Source organism: Heptranchias perlo, chromosome 18 (genome assembly GCF_035084215.1).
Source record: "Heptranchias perlo isolate sHepPer1 chromosome 18, sHepPer1.hap1, whole genome shotgun sequence".
NCBI lineage: Eukaryota > Metazoa > Chordata > Chondrichthyes > Hexanchiformes > Hexanchidae > Heptranchias > Heptranchias perlo.
Genome location: NC_090342.1, coordinates 34,325,247 through 34,340,944, shown reverse-complemented (window position 1 = coordinate 34,340,944; position 15,698 = coordinate 34,325,247). Strand labels below are relative to the sequence as shown.

General features: G+C 41.3%; 1 protein-coding gene across 6 annotated transcripts in view; it reads left to right on the top strand.

Annotated features, from left to right (window-relative positions):
* The first annotated feature begins 3,598 nt into the window (after positions 1-3,598).
* Positions 3,599-15,698, top strand: part of LOC137334751 (protein kinase C and casein kinase substrate in neurons protein 2-like) — a 135,203-nt gene continuing 123,103 nt past the window's right edge. For 2 of the 6 annotated variants that reach the window (XM_067999683.1, XM_067999678.1), the window contains exon 1: positions 6,565-6,952. The gene's annotated coding sequence lies outside the window, so the exon portion shown is untranslated. Of the gene's footprint in view, positions 3,663-6,563; positions 6,953-7,304; positions 7,397-15,698 lie in introns of those variants that run through there. The other 4 variants (XM_067999680.1, XM_067999682.1, XM_067999681.1 and 1 more) reach the window with 4 other exon arrangements.

The following is a 15,698-nucleotide window of genomic DNA, read 5'->3' as shown; positions in this document are numbered from 1 at the left end:
TCCCTTTCACTTCTGGAGGCTGGGTTCAAATCCAGCCTGGTTTGATAGGATGGAAGACCCTTGGGTGTAAACATCATATGTGAAATGAGTTTAGGTGGTCTTAATCTAATTGTTAGAGGGTCCAGGCCCACAGCACAAAACTGTTCCTATATTGGCAACCACACTCAATGAGGCCACAGGATGGCTGGAGTGGAGAAATAAAAAAAATTACACTGATGCAGTTGTGTGTGCTCTTTTGAGACCTCCTCTGCACTTAACTGTTACACGTGACCTGACAGTGTTGATGCTCACATTGGATGCTCAAAATGTTAAATGTTCTATTGTCCAACATAAACATACCTCACCTTCATAAGCTTAATAATATTACATCTCCATGTTTGTGTTTTCTTGTGTGCTAGGAAGGCTCATAGAATAGCAATCAAGACCCTATTTTCACCATGCTGCATATTTTCTCCATGCAGGAAAAAGCATCAGCTCTAACTTGTTTTTTTTTTGTCCACCAGTCCTCTGGCACTATTCCCTTTTCTAATGAAATTTTACATATATGTAATAGTGCCTCTGTTATCTCCTCCCTAACTTCTTTTAATATTCACGGATGCAATCTCTCCGGACTAGGGGTTTTATCCTCCCTAAGTTTGATTAATTTATCAATTATCTCCCCCCTTTCTATCTTAAATGTTTTTATATCTTCTTTGATCTCTTCTTCCAATGTCATACCCACCTTGTTAGTCTCCCTGGTAAATACTGAGGCAAAGTAACTATTCAATATTTCTGCCATTTTGCAGTCATTACCTGTGAGTTTATCTTGTGCATCTCTTCGTGGCCCTATCTCTATTCTGATTTTTCTTTAGTTATTTATGTCTCTGTAGAATATTTTACTATTTCTTTTTATATTCCTTGATAATTTAATTTCGTAGTTCCTCTTTGGTTTCTTAATTGTTTTTCTGACTTCTTTCCTAACCTCTTCGTATTCCCTTTTGTCATCCTCCTTTATTGTCTACGTACTTAGAGTATGCTTTTTCCTTTAGTTTCAATTTTACACATCTCTTTATTCATCCATGTTGGCTAGTTTGTTCTTGCTTTTTAGAGGAATATATTTCTCCTGAACTCTATTGATCACCGTTTTAAATATTTCCCACTGCTGTTCTCCCTCTTTGTCAATTTTTTTTCCAGTTTACCTTCCCTAGTTCCACTCTCATCCCCTCAAAATTAGCCTTTCTCCAATCTATTACTCTGGTCTTTGTCTTACTTATGTCTTTCTCAATTGTTATTTTAAACCTTATTATGTTATGATCGCTATTGCCTAGATGTTCTCCTATGCTTACTTCTCTTATCTGCTCTGGTTCATTTCCCATTACTAGATGCAGCAGTGCTTCCTCTCTTGTTGGGTTTCTAACATATTGGGTAAGAAACTAGTCCTGCACACACTGTTAAAACTCCATTCCCTTTTCCCCTTTCCCTACCTCCTGCCAATTTATTTGGGGGTAGTTGAAATATCCCATGATTATTATTTGATGTTTTTTATTCATTTCATAGATTTGCCTACATATTTCATCCTCCATTTCCCTTCCACTATTAGGTGGTCTGTAGAATATACCTATTAAGGTGATCGATCCCTTCTTATCCTTTGTCCCAATCCATATGGATTCTGTTTCTATCTTAATGTTACTTATATCCCTTTTTTCTATTGCCATTATGTTTTCGCTAATTAATACAACTACCCCATCCCTCTTCTTTCTTCCCTATCCTTTCAAAATACATTTATCCTGCAATATTTAACTGCCAGTCAAGTTCCTTATGTAGCCATGTTTTAGTTATCCCTGCCACATCTAGCTCCTCGCTCTAAAATATTGCCTCCAGTTCCCATGTTTTGTTTCGTGTGGCCAGGGAAGGGGATTAAATCGGTGTAAATTGGTGAGAAAAGTGATCAGAGAGTAAAAAAAGTAACTTCAATTAGTGGAATTTAAATTGAGAAAAGGCATTTAACTTTGGCAAAAGAAAATTGTACATTCCTCTAACAGAATAATTGTTTTCCTGATCTTTTGTTGTTTGCAAATATGGATCAATTGTAAGAAACAGTGGTAATAAAAGTAAGAGGGAGTTAACATTAACCTGTCAAAGACACTAAACAGAATCAGGTTGACTTGGAAGATTTGCACCCTTCCCCTTCTCCCCTGCCCTTTTCCCACCCCCTCCCTTCCCCACCCCCTCCTCTTCCCCACCCCCTCCTCTTCCCCACCCCCTCCTCTTCCCTACCTCCTCCTCTTCCCTACCTCCTCCTCTCTCTATATCTGCCTTCTTACCTCTCTCTCTCCACCCTCTTTCTTTCTGCTCCCACTGTCTTTCTTCCACCTTCCCAACTAGCTCCTTCTCTCCTCCCCCTTGGAGAAAATTTATGGGGCATTAAAAACAATTGTGTCTTTTTTCATTTTCTTTGAATCGTTTTATTTATTAGTTATAAAACTAATGGAGATGGGGAAAAAGGCTTTGGACTGGGCTGGTGGTTGGAGGTCATGTGATGAAACCTACAGGAACATTTCCAACCAGAGTCAGCAATCCTAGCTCAGTCTGTGCAGGGGGGTTTGGGATAAATACTGGTTTCTGATCCTATCCTTCCATTTCTGCTGTGTGGGGCATTTGATTTTGTCATGTAAACCACAATTTACTGCTCAGTGGGGAATGGGAAGATTAATTTACTCTAGACATTTCTGTTCAGTGGGAGGGTTGCCAATCTTTCCTTTGTTTAGTCCAAGCCCAGAGAGTGGTTTAGAATGTTGGTGCTGTGCCCTGTGAGAAGTGCTGCAAACACCAAGCCCGCTGCCCTTTGTAATGGCCGGTTTTGATGTGTGAAGTTCAAGTACAGATTGTTTTTTTCTGAGGCTCCCAGTTCAGAATTGTCACCTTCACACAGAACCTGTGTCCAAACCAGAGTCCAGGAAAATAGGGAGAGAGATGCAATAATATTTGCAGATGTCACGTGATCAGATGCCATGTGGTCGGATGTCACGTGATTTGAATGTCAGGTTATCGATCCTCCAGGAATGCCTTCTACCAGAGTTGGTAACTCTAGGACGTGGGGTAGGGTTCCCAACCCTCCCGGAATGACTGGGAATTTGCCGGAATTGGGTTTCCTCCCCCAGGCGCTGCCTTTAGCAGCTCAGGAGAGCAATGATTTAAATTTCCCATTGCATTGCGCCACCCCGCTTCCCCCCCCCCCCCCCCCCGCAATGTCACTGGCTTTTTTTAGAGAAGCCTACGGCTTGGTGACGTCACCCACAGAGAGCCATGGCCACGTGGGGTGTAGTTGGAAGGGGGCTGGTGAGTTGTGAATCGGGGGGGAGGGGGCTTGGGAATCAGTGTTGTCGGCATTTGGAGAGTCTCAGCAATCGAGGGGGATCTGTGAAATAGTGGGTGTTTCTGAAATGGGAGAGTCTCCTCTGTTTCCCCTCTTCACAGGTGCCTTCCTGGTTCATGGAACTTGTTGCACAACAGCGCCTGGTGCAAAACCACGAACAAAAATACTCAACTACACATGATCCAACCTGAAAATGCAATAACATTTGTGGAAGTCATGTGATCAGACATCACATGGTCAGATGTCATGTGGTTCGAATGTCACATGATCAAACTTCCAGAAATGCTTCCGACTAGGGCGTAGGGATGTGAGTTTGATGTTGCATGTAGGATTTAGTGCTTTGTCTGGCTCTGGTGTTGTTGTTGATGATTTGGGGGGTGGGGATGCAGTCCTGATTTCCTTTTTGTAGAGGGAGTCTAACTTTATACTGCATTGGTGAAAGGGTTGCATCAAATGTTTACTGCTTCGTTTTACCCCACACTTGCTATTCTGCTGGGTTTTTCGAAGTTTTTTTTCATGCTACAGGTTCAGTGTGAAGGCCATTTAGTGGGGCGGGGGGTGGTCATTGCATCTTACTCAGGGGAGGGGGGCGTCTTTCTGTGATTCTTACGCATTAGGGGGGTGGCTGGGTTTTTGCTTAGTGAGATGGGGTGGGGGAGTGTTGTTTCTTGCATGTGTGTATGTATGTGTGTTTCTTGCTGTGTGTATGTGTGTGGGGGGGTCTACTTTGCCGCTCGTATCGCTTGTCTGCTGTTACTAATATAGGCTACCGCGCCAAGGATACACACCGGCTATTCTTCTTCAACAGGGCTGGGGGAAGGTTGCGATTCTTGCTGTACGGTTGAGGGAGCGCGGTGTAGACTACTGACCATCGCGGGGCGGGCGGGTAGGTGGTTTGTCCTGTTTGGGGTGGGATTTTTGCTTTAGCACCGTTTATTTTCCTTTCTAATGGTTTCAGCACAGCCATTCTTCTGCTTCCAGCTGTAAGACTTCCGGCGGCTAGTTTCCTGCCTGGTTTTCCATCCTTGACTGCTGCAGAATTTCGAAAGTTTTCTCTTTTCATTCCTAGTGCACATTGAGTCCCACTTGTGTTTTCCGTTCAGTTTTCACCTTTAAATTAATACTCCGGTGATGAGCCTGTAAGGAATTTACGCATGTACTTTGAGAGGCGTATATTTACTTTAGATTTTTTTCAAATGGACAGAAACCGATTTCAAAGCACCAATGCTGATTGACAGTAATTTCTGCTTCATTTAACTGCTGTCAAGAGGTCATGATGATCGATTAATTTAAGAAAGGAAGATTTGAGGATTATTCAGGGTCTCTTATGGGGCTGTCAGGTAACGTTAGGTTCTGCCTCATTGCTTCGAAATGATCACAAAACGTTACCTCCACAGCGCCACCTATAAATTGAGACCGCTTTTTTAATGTACAGGTTGAAAGATGTCCTTCACCAGAATGTCATTGACTTTCTTCAAGCATTTGGTTTACCCCACCATGAGGAATATTTTTCAGACATTCTCATGGTGTATTCCTACAAATCTGACCAAACAAACCTGACAAGCATGATGACTTTACAACAGTTTCAGGCATTTACAAGTTGCTTCTGATTCCTTTGTTGTAAACCTGCAAAATATACATTTTTCTGCAAGTCCTTTGGGAATACCAAATTTTAAAAACTATACAACCTTACTGAGTTACAAGGAGAGGTTTGGCAAAGAAACAGGAGAAATTAAGACTGTTTGCAAATTTGGCCTTCATTTAATGTAACAAATTTAAATTCTTTTTCATCACTTTTGTCATTGTATTCCTGAAATTTCTGGTTGTTGCTGAAGTGCTTTTGAACAAAAGCCAGAGAAAATCTGTATTGTCAAACCATATTGTCTACAAAAATCATTTAAGTGCAACAGTAAATGTGTGCATGCATTTCAATAACTTAATTCTCTTATGAGTGGCAAGAAAACTGACAAAATGGATAGATTAAGCAATTCACATGTACCTCCTACTGTGTTAGATCTGTGAGAGTACATCAAAGTAACACCTCTATAATTGAAGAAAATTTGTCTTTTTTTGCCAGCTGATAGATAAACGGTGAGTACTATAAATCATTGGACACATTTGATTTAAAAATTGCATCAGTTACCACAGAGACAAAATAAAACACCTTGTCCCCTTTATTACACTTTTTGCCTTCATGTAGTAAGATTGATAACAAGCATAATCTAACCTTAGTATACATATAATCTGGCGACAAGTCATGACAAAATAAGTTACACGTTGATTTTGCGCACTTTTTGTGATGAGGTGGTGCAATACTATAACTTGGCACCTCTTATAAGAGCTGCTGACAACAGCAAAACTGTATTCAGTAGAAAGGAAGAATTCTTATGCAGTGTCTTATCGCCTACCCAGGATGTCCCAAAGCTCTTCACAACCAATTAATTACTTTTGAAGTACAGCCCTTATTGTTAATCTAGTTTAAGCTTACATTGTCAGGGCATTTGGCTATAATGTTTGTGTGCATGTATAACTGATGGTCAAATTAAAGACAAATAGTGCTAAGAAATAAACATCCCCGTGCTTTGCATCCTTTCAGTCTCAGGTACTCGAAGGCCAATTCTTCCTCACACACGTAGACACCTAACTTACAGTCTGTTATAAAATGAAAACTTAGTGTGCAGTTAACAGCAAGTAAAATCATTATTTATAAACTGGTGAAAATATATCAGTTGATCACCAAACGTCGACAGCGTAAGTTGGACCCTGTGTTGACAACCAAGTTAAAAATTAGCGAGAAACTGCTTCCATAAACATTTTTAAGAAAACAAACACTAACAAAAATATAAACAAATGAAGACATACAAATTCAAATCTGTCATTCAGGCTTTCAAAACTAAAAATATGTACATCAATATATTTTTGAATGTACCAAACTAGCAACGGCTACAGGAAAGTAAATGTACCAAACTAGCAACGGCTACACGAACATAAATATACCATAGCTTTATATTCAAGCCATATTTTCCATATGTTTTACAGTTAAAGAGGATGAAAAGTGTGCAGTAGCAAAGTGCTACCGTCACAATTACAGCCAGTGTGAACGAGCTCGGGAGCGCGCATTGGTGAAGGCAGCAGGGTGGCGTCGCGCGCTCTGGACTGTGTTCGACAGTGCAGGAGCGCGCGGGGCGGAGTTAGTGAGCACGCGCCGCGCAGTGGGGATCGAACGCTCGAGGTTGATGTGAGAAGAGGAAACGGCCGTGAGTAGTGGAGCTTGTCAGTCAGTTAGTCCAGTCACTGCGGAACAAACCCAGCACATACAAGCCAGCTCTCGACCGTGAGAATCGGGCGCTTTTAATGATTTGGGAGCTGTCCTTCGAGCTGCCTGGCGGTTTGTAAACGAACTTCTTTTGCTGAGATTTGATGATCTGAGGGAGGGGAAAAGGCCCCGATAACTACTAATAACCGCAGAGGGAATTCTAGGAGGTTGTGGTGGTAGTGTTCGTGCTGGAGAGTAGGCACAGGATCCAGTGAGTTAATACTTTGAGCGTTTTATACTTGGAATCATACTGCCCACCCTCCCGGAGAAAAAGTTTAAAGGTAAGAGTTTGCTCTGGGAGCTTTCTAGTTGCATCAGGTGACGCAATTGTGTTGGAATGCGTTTTGGGCTTGGCTATGCATTTCACTGTGCTGCAAGCGACGTGCATGTCCGGTTCTAACCTGCATGGTGATACCGTGTTCACCATGTTTTTGTACAGTTTCCAAAAAAAAGTGAAAGCTTCTCAGTTATTCCAAGGTTACAGATCCGCTTGCTAGGTCACAAACTCTTCGTCTTTATTTATAATATCTACAAAGTTCTCAGCCTCTTTCAGGTCCTGTGCTTGCGGGAAAAAAACACAATTTTACAAGGCTCTCATGTCCACTTCAAGGTTTTCGAAGGAATATGTTACTGGATGCCGTAAACGTGCAGTGTACTTTAGAAGCCGTCAGGAAGGTTAACTGGCTCATCAATCATTCCCCTATCTTGATGAAACTGAACTTCAGGTGGGAATTTCAGTATTTTCCCACAGAAAAACACAAATCCGCGATCATGTGAGAGGGTGGGTGGATTCTGTTAATTGGTTTCAAGAAGATTAGGCTTTTATCCCCCAAAGTGTGCACATTACTAAATTATTTTCTCCGAAATATGCTTCTGATAAATTTCATATCTTGGTGTGTTTATTGAACAATAATCAGATTACTGTTATTAAAGATTGCGTCAGTGTTCCACCTTCATTTCTAAAGCAGATCTCCTTGGGAACTTAAGTATTTTGATGGCTATAACAAGGTGTGTTCCATAGGGATCATATTACATTAGTTGGGATAATTTGCAGTTCACAAGTGAAACTGACCGTAACTTGTGAGTTGATTAAAATCCTAGTTAACGTAATCCTTACTGTTCTATCCCGATATGTTTTAAATACATTTATTTTAAGAGTTAAGTTTTTTTTTATTCGTTCATGGGATGTGGGCGTCACTGGTGAGGCCGGCATTTATTGCCCATCTCTAATTGCCCTTGAGCAGGTGGTGGTGGTGAACCGCCTTCTTGAACCGCTGCAGTCCGTGTGGTGAAGGTTCTCCCACAGTGCTGTTAAGAAGGGAGTTCCAGGATTTTGACCCAGCGACTATGAAGGATCGGCGATATATTTCCAAGTCGGAATGGTGTATGACTTGGAGGGGAACGTGCAGGTGGTGTTGTTCCCATGTGCCTGCTGCTCTTGTCCTTCTAGGTGGTAGAGGTCGCGGGTTTGGGAGGTGCTGTCGAAGAAGCCTTGGCGAGTTGCTGCAGTGCATCCTGTGGATGGTACACACTGCAGCACAGTGCGCCAGTGGTGAAGGGAGTGAATGTTTAGGGTGGTGGATGGGGTACCAATCAAGCGGGCTGCTTTGTCCTGGATGGTGTTGAGCTTCTTGAGTGTTGTTGGAGCTGCACTCATCCAGGCAAGTGGAGAGTATTCCATCACACTCCTGACTTGTGCCTTGTAGATTGTGGAAAGGCTTTGGGGAGTCAGGAGGTGAGTCACTCGCCGCAGAATACCCAGCCTCTGACCTGCTCTTGTAGCCACAGTATTTATATGGCTGGTCCAGTTAAGTTTCTGGTCAATGGTGACCCTCAGGATGTTGATGGTGGGGGATTCGACGATGGTAATGCCGTTGAATGTCAAGGGGAGGTGGTTAGACTCTCTCTTGTTGGAGATGGTCATTGCCTGACACTTGTCTGGCACGAATGTTACTTGCCACTTATCAGCCCAAGCCTGGATGTTGTCCAGGCCGTGCTGCATGTGGGCTCGGACTGCTTCAATATCTGAGGGGTTGCGAATGGAACTGAACACTCTGCAATCATCAGCGAATATCTGCTTTCTGACCTTATGACGGAGGGAAGCTGAAGATGGTTGGGCCTAGGACACTGCCCTAAGGAACTCCTGCAGCAATGTCCTGGGGCTGAGATGAAGCAATTGATTTACACTTAAGGGCCTATATATTTAAAAGCAACTGAGTTTAAGATAACCACCATTGGTGTTATAAAGTAAAGTTAATTCTCATTTCTAAACATCCTCCTGTATCAGGGGTCCAAATTGTGTTGTCACCCACAAAAATATCACAAATGAATGAAAATACCTCAAACAAATGTAAATGTGAAAACTGTCTGAGCTTAAGAAGGCTGTAATCTGATTTTGGGGTTCAGATCATGGTCATAAACTGAGTATTAGTTTTGTGGTTTAGAGTGTCATTTACAGTCATTATTAGACTACGGCATTAAAATTCTCTGAGGTCTCCATTGTTTACTGTGTCAAGTAGTTCTGTTTATATTAATAAATCCATTCTAAATAGGGCAAGTGATTTGGTGCGGCAAAACTACTGCATATCAGGACTGTTGCGGAGATAATAGCTACATTTTTGAACTTTTTTGCAGTCCCAATCAACACACTCCACTCCCCATTAATTTTAATTAGCATGTTTTAAAGCCAGTGTTTAACCTCCATAAGAGCGAAGGAAGTTGTCAGCTGTTTATTGTAAAAGTTGGTTTACAGTTGGCAATTGCTCAGCTTTCTGCTCACTAGCATTGCTTAAAATTGGAGTTTGAATTTGTAAGTTTCAATGAGCAGAGCTAAGCGTGTACTGAGTTTGTAAGACCAGCTGGTTATTTAACAGCTAGTTGTAGTCAGCTTCGGTTCAGCTCTGCTTTTCTCATCTCCCCTGTGATTTTTAGCAGTTTTTGCCTTGCTAAATAACTTACTGATAGTAAAATATATAATATATAATCATCATTTTCACTTTTAGCCATGCATATCTCCCAATGTTAAGAAAGGCCCAAACAAGCTAAAAATGGCATTGTTGTCTGTATGGGCAAGGCAACCTTTTTTAAAATTCATTCTCGGGTTATGGGCTTCGCTGACAGTGCCAGCATTTATTGTCCATCCCTGGTTGCCCTTGAGAAAGCGGTGGTGGGAAGCCTTCTTGAACTGCTGCGGTCCATGTTGTGAGGGTACAATCTTGTAGGGTATGTTTATGTCAATCAATACATCAGAAAGTAATTGGCTGTAAGATTTGGGTTGGTTTTTTAAAAAGTACAGAATGACCCTTAAATGATGAAGACATCTTTTTTAAGATTTCACCATCCTAATACAGGGGTGAGGAGGCCAATTGTCGTGCTTATACCACTTCCTCAGCTGACTGGGGATAGAACCTGGAAAACCTTCCTGATCTGCATGGTTAGGATAAGAGTCGTTAGTGCTGTCTGCATACTGCGATTTGAAACATACTACCCATACCTTTTTGTTGAATTTGAACATAATCTGACTATGTAAATGAGATTTAAAATTAATGATGGTAACATATTCTAGTGCATTTATGTACAGGGTTTTAAGCAGCATCTGGTCATGTTAGAATGGCTAGAATCAGGAACCATACATTTTCTCAAAGTGAGACAGGAAGAATCAGAAGGCAAGCCCCCATTCTCCTCTCCTCTCCTGGCTGTCAATAGAGTGTTGTTGGTAGAGACATCAGATTAGACCTTTTGGTTGAGAAGGTAAAGGATACGGATGACACGTCAGGGGAAAGGTGTGTTGTCAGACTGCTTGTCTGACATTAAATTGTGGATAAACCAGAATTTCCTTCAATTCAAGAAATTCAAAGTAATTGTTGTTGGCCCCTGCCAAAAGCTTTGCACCCTTGCCACTGACTCAGTCCCCCTCCCTGGCTGAAATAAGCTGTTCACAACTTTGGTGTTATGTTTGATGCAGAGCTAAGCTTCAAACTCCATAGCCCTTCCATCATCAAGATTTTTTTATTTCTACATTTGCAACATTGCTCACCATACAACCACAGACAAAACCCTTATCTACGCCTTTGTCACCTCTAGGATTGACTTGTCCAGTGCCCTCTTTGTTGGCCTCCTGCTCTCCGCCCTCTATAAAGTCCAAATTATACAAAACGCAGCCACTCACATCTCATCCTCTACTAATCCTTGCTCGTCCAATACTCCCATCTTTGCTGAGTTACACTGGTGCCCCATCACTCAATGGATTGAACGTAAAATCCTCATCTAAAGCTTCCTATAGGACCTTTCCCCACCCTACCTCTACAACCTTCTCTAGCCTTGTGTTTCCTTCTGTGCACTTTGGTCTTCTGACTGTGGTCTCCTGGGCATCCCCCTCCATTTGTTCACCTTAGGTGGCAAAGTCTTTAACCTTCTCATCTTGATTCTCTGGAACATTCTCCTTAAGCCTGTCCACTTCTCTACCTGCCTTTTTAGAACCCATCTCTTAAACCAAGCTTTTGGTTTCCTCTCCCAACCCTCCCACAAAGGTTCAGTGTCCACTCCTTTTCTTCCCTGTGAAACACCTTTTGAGGTATTTATGAAGAAAACATTAATCCCATGAGTCAAGGATGGATTCATTTTCGCGTCCCTAAGGTGAAAGATACGATTTAACAGTCTTCATTACCCAGTCAAATCATCAAAATCACTGTCATCACCCTTGACTGCCCTGTCCTTGCAAACTGCTGCCTCACCCCCAACCTTCATTTCCTTTCCAGAGTCCTTGAACATGTTCTTACGTCCCAGATCCATGTCCACCTCTATTGCAATTTCTTGTTTGAATTACTCCAATCAGGTTTCCACCCCTCCCATAGTACCAAAATGGCTGTAGCCATAGTCACGAACGATTTTCTCTGTTACTGTGCTCTGTGCATTATCTCTCCTTAACCTTTCTGCAGCCTTTGTCATGTTCAATTGCACCATCCTCCTCCAATGCCTCTCCTTCATTGCATTGCTCCAAGGGACTATCCTCGCTTGGTTCCATTCTTATCTATTTGATCATAGTCAGAGCATCTGTAGCAATGGCTTCTCTTCTCGCCCTGCACTGAAACTTTGCGAGTCTCCAAAGTATCCATCCTTGGCCCACTCATATTGCAAAGATTGCCTACTTCCACCTGTGTTAACATTGTCTGGCCAGCCCCTCCATCCCCCACCCTCCATCCCCCACCCTCCATCCCCCACCCTCCATCCCCCACCCTCCATCCCCCACCCTCCATCCCCCACCCTCCATCCCCCACCCTCCATCAACTTCAGCTTATCCAAAACTTTGCTGGCCATAACTTATTCCACATCAAATCTTGCTCATCCATCATCCCTGTCCTCTCTGACCTACATTGGCTCCGAATCCCCCAATGCCTCAATTAAAGTTCTCATTCTTGTGTTTAAATTCCTCCATGGCCTCACCCCCTCCTTATCTATGTAAATTTCTACAACCCCCTAAACTCTGTTTCTGATTCCAACCTCCTGTACTTCCCCGTCCTTTGCTGCACCATTGGCGGCAGTGCCTTCAGCCACCTAGTACCCATGCTCTGGAATTCTCTGCCTAAACCCCTCTGCCTATGCACCTTTTTTTTCTTTTAGATCCCTCCTTGAAAATTTACCCCTGATCAAGCTTTTGGTCAACCCTACTAATATCCCCTTCTTTGGCTCAGCATCTATTTATTTCCTTGTGCCTCTGTGATGCATTTTGGAACATTCACTTTAAAGCTGCTGTATAAATGCATGTTGTTAATCATCCTATGTTTCTATTTAGAACAAAGTTGAAGTATAGCTGATGGGGAAATGACTGGTGTGCAGATAGCATATTACCTAATGTGGCTGGGCAGGAGGGAATTTTTCAATATAGTTATCTACTAAGCTTTGAGTGGTAGGCTTTGCGTGTGTAAATTGGCTGACATCTTTGTCTACATAACAATAACTACCCTTCAACAAAATTCTTTGGCTGTGATCTGCTTTAGGATGTCCTGAGGACGTGAAAGGTGCTATATAGGCACATCCTGAGGTCATGTAAGGGCTAATTGATATAGCTGAGGGAAGTTTGTCTTTAGATTGCTTGTTACAGCTCCTCTTTGGGAGAGCCCAGGCTATCAAGGTAAGAAGAAACCAGCAGGCTTTTTTTTGTAAATACTCTCTTTAGGATGTTACTTGTTTATTGGTAGGTTTGTTATCTGTTCAGTTACAATTTGTTGCTGTTTCATGAATGATATTTGAGCCAATCGCATATTAGTATGACATACACTTGACATGCATGACTCTTTCAAGTCTGATGAGTGCTAGGTGCAAGACCTCAAAGACCTAGATAAACTAAGTAGAACAACCAACTAGCAGCAATCAAACTTGGAGCAAAATATTGTTTTGTTCCATACATTGGCACATGTACAGGTTGTACATACTAAAATCATAGGCATAACCTCCAGTCAAGTTAAAGCTATGAAGTCTTGGATTTTCTCTCCCCCATTTCCTTTTCCTCCTCCTCCTCAATAAAAATGTAGCAAAGCGTAGAAGGCTTTTAGAAAAAAAAGTCTGAAGTCTAAAGCCCTCATCAGCTTCACCAATTTCACTCTAGGATAACTTATCCTCCAAAGGGAACCTTGAAACTGCTCTCGTCGTTGCAGATATGGCTAAAAAAGGGAGATTTGGAAACAGCGTAACAACTTATTTTCTGGGTTATCACCATTTTAATCATTTTTATGACTGAGTGTTGAAAGAAAGAGATTGCCATCTCTTAACAGCGACTACTTCCAGGCTGTGCAGCAGTGGGAACAGGCTGCATTTTACCAATTATCCTAAGTCTCATTTTCTGTAATTTACAGATGTCTCAAGGGCCAGGGAGATGAAAGGAAAGAATATTGAGATGAAAAGTAGTTGTAAGATAAAGTGAAAGGTTCCTGACTTGCCTCAGTTTATCTTCCTGGACTATTTTTCTGCTTTGTGCAGTGAGCATTTCTGAAGGGGAATTTAATTTTTTTTGAATGACAGTTTATATTATTTATGTATGCATCAAATTGTGAATGTGCACACAAGGGTAAAATAGCTCAGATGTATAAACAAGCCTTTTTTCTTTATCGAACATGCTTGGATAGATTTGATTCAGGAGTGGAAGACAAATGTGAAGTTGGAAATTGTGAGATATATGATTACTTGATCAGTAATTATTAGTGAATGTGTTGCTCATTCATGCTGGTTTACAATAACTTTAACAAGTAGAGGTTGGGTTACTGTGGAAGTACCACAGTTTTGGGTTGGATCAATGACCTAGGTCATGATCACAATAGTACAAAAGATTTTTTTTAAAAACTTGCCTTCAAAGGAAATGTAGTTTTCCTTTAAATGCCATTTTCCATTATCCACCTGTGGTGGGAGGTATGTCCCCTCCATTATGGAGGACAATGGAGATTACTTGTTCTGTACATGGTAAGTAATTATACTTATAGTATAGTGAAACTACAAAGACAAATGTAAATGATGTAACTCACGTGTGTATGATCTTTAAACTGGCTGTTCATTGGGCAGAGGTAGGAAGAACCAAATTTAGCAGTTCAACCAACATATGGGATAGAGTGACTTCAGATTCTAACTTAGTAACTGATGACCTCTGCCACATTTTCTGTGGTCATTTCCACACCGCCTGAGGAAGGGGAAAGCCCCCGAAAGCTTGTGGGATTAAAAATAAAATCGTTGGACTATAACTTGGTGTTGTAAAATTGTTTACAATTGTTAACCCCAGTCCATCACCGGCATCTCCACATCATCACATTTTCTGTGAACACTACTTGCACTTAACACTTGGGCAACACCCCATGAGCAGTTGCAGTAGGAGGCTTTCACCAAAGAATTATTCTAGGGTGTGCTTCAATTTGTGTTATGTTCAATGCTTTCTCCAGCTCAAGAGAAGAGAATACTTTGTCATTTTTCATTATTCATACATACAAAGTTAAGATTGAAAGATAGGTTTTAGTCAAACTCTTGTTTTTCAACCTTTATGAAAAGTAACAAAATACACCAGTGAATTAATCAAATGAACAACTTGAAGTTTTCATAATAGTTTTTTAGTTTTAAAAAAATTCTTAAATTTTTGCAACCTTTTTCACTGCAATCTAAAGTTGGTTCAATCAATAGACATTTTTGCCTGGCAGTAAGATCAATGCTGAGTGTGTTAAGGAGTGATCTATGGTTTTAAAACTTCTGCATGATTTAAAGCACGGACTTGGTCACTCTTATTTTTTCTGTTTCCTATGCTGTAGGTGTGTGTTGAGTTTCCTGATGTGATGCAAACTTCAAGTGCAGTGTATTGTGCAATTCTGCACAGATTAGAAAATCTGCAGGTGGAGGGGGATCCAGTTTTTAATCCTACAATATGTAGTTAAGATAGTTGTTTAAAAACACATTTAAGGCTGGCAGATGGGGTACAGAAGTTAAGAATATGGGAGCATATAGTGTGTGCATATCGGTCAGCTTTTATCTAAGCCCTTTAAGTTGGTGGGTGGGGGGGGGGAGGTTTGGTTTTTTATTGAAATTTGACTGTAAAAGTATTTCTGAGGGTTTTTGTTGTGGCACAGCAATCTGGTATAAACCTCAGACTGATGAATAAACTGGACACACTTCATTGAGTCACATTGAATTGAGCCTAGTCACTTAAAAAAAAAGTTCTCCATTTCAATTCTAAATGGGCACACAGCCCATTTGGAGGGTGCGGTCTTGCAGTGAAAGATGAAACCCTGCTGCTGGTCCATGTGACTGAACTCTGTTTTTCAGCTGTTTATTTTAATTTAAAAGACAAGGGTGGAGATATCAATTTTTAGGTTAAATCGAAATCAGAAACCACAAACGCAGGTATTCTAGAGCTAACTATGACTTGGTACATTTCGTAATGACTGGATTATCAGTACTGGCACTTAAAAAAAAAAGTTGAAGGTGAACAGAAGACTAATTTGAACATTTCCAACAATTTGTTGTCCTTTCAAGGGATTCTTGTTTTTTGAAAAACTT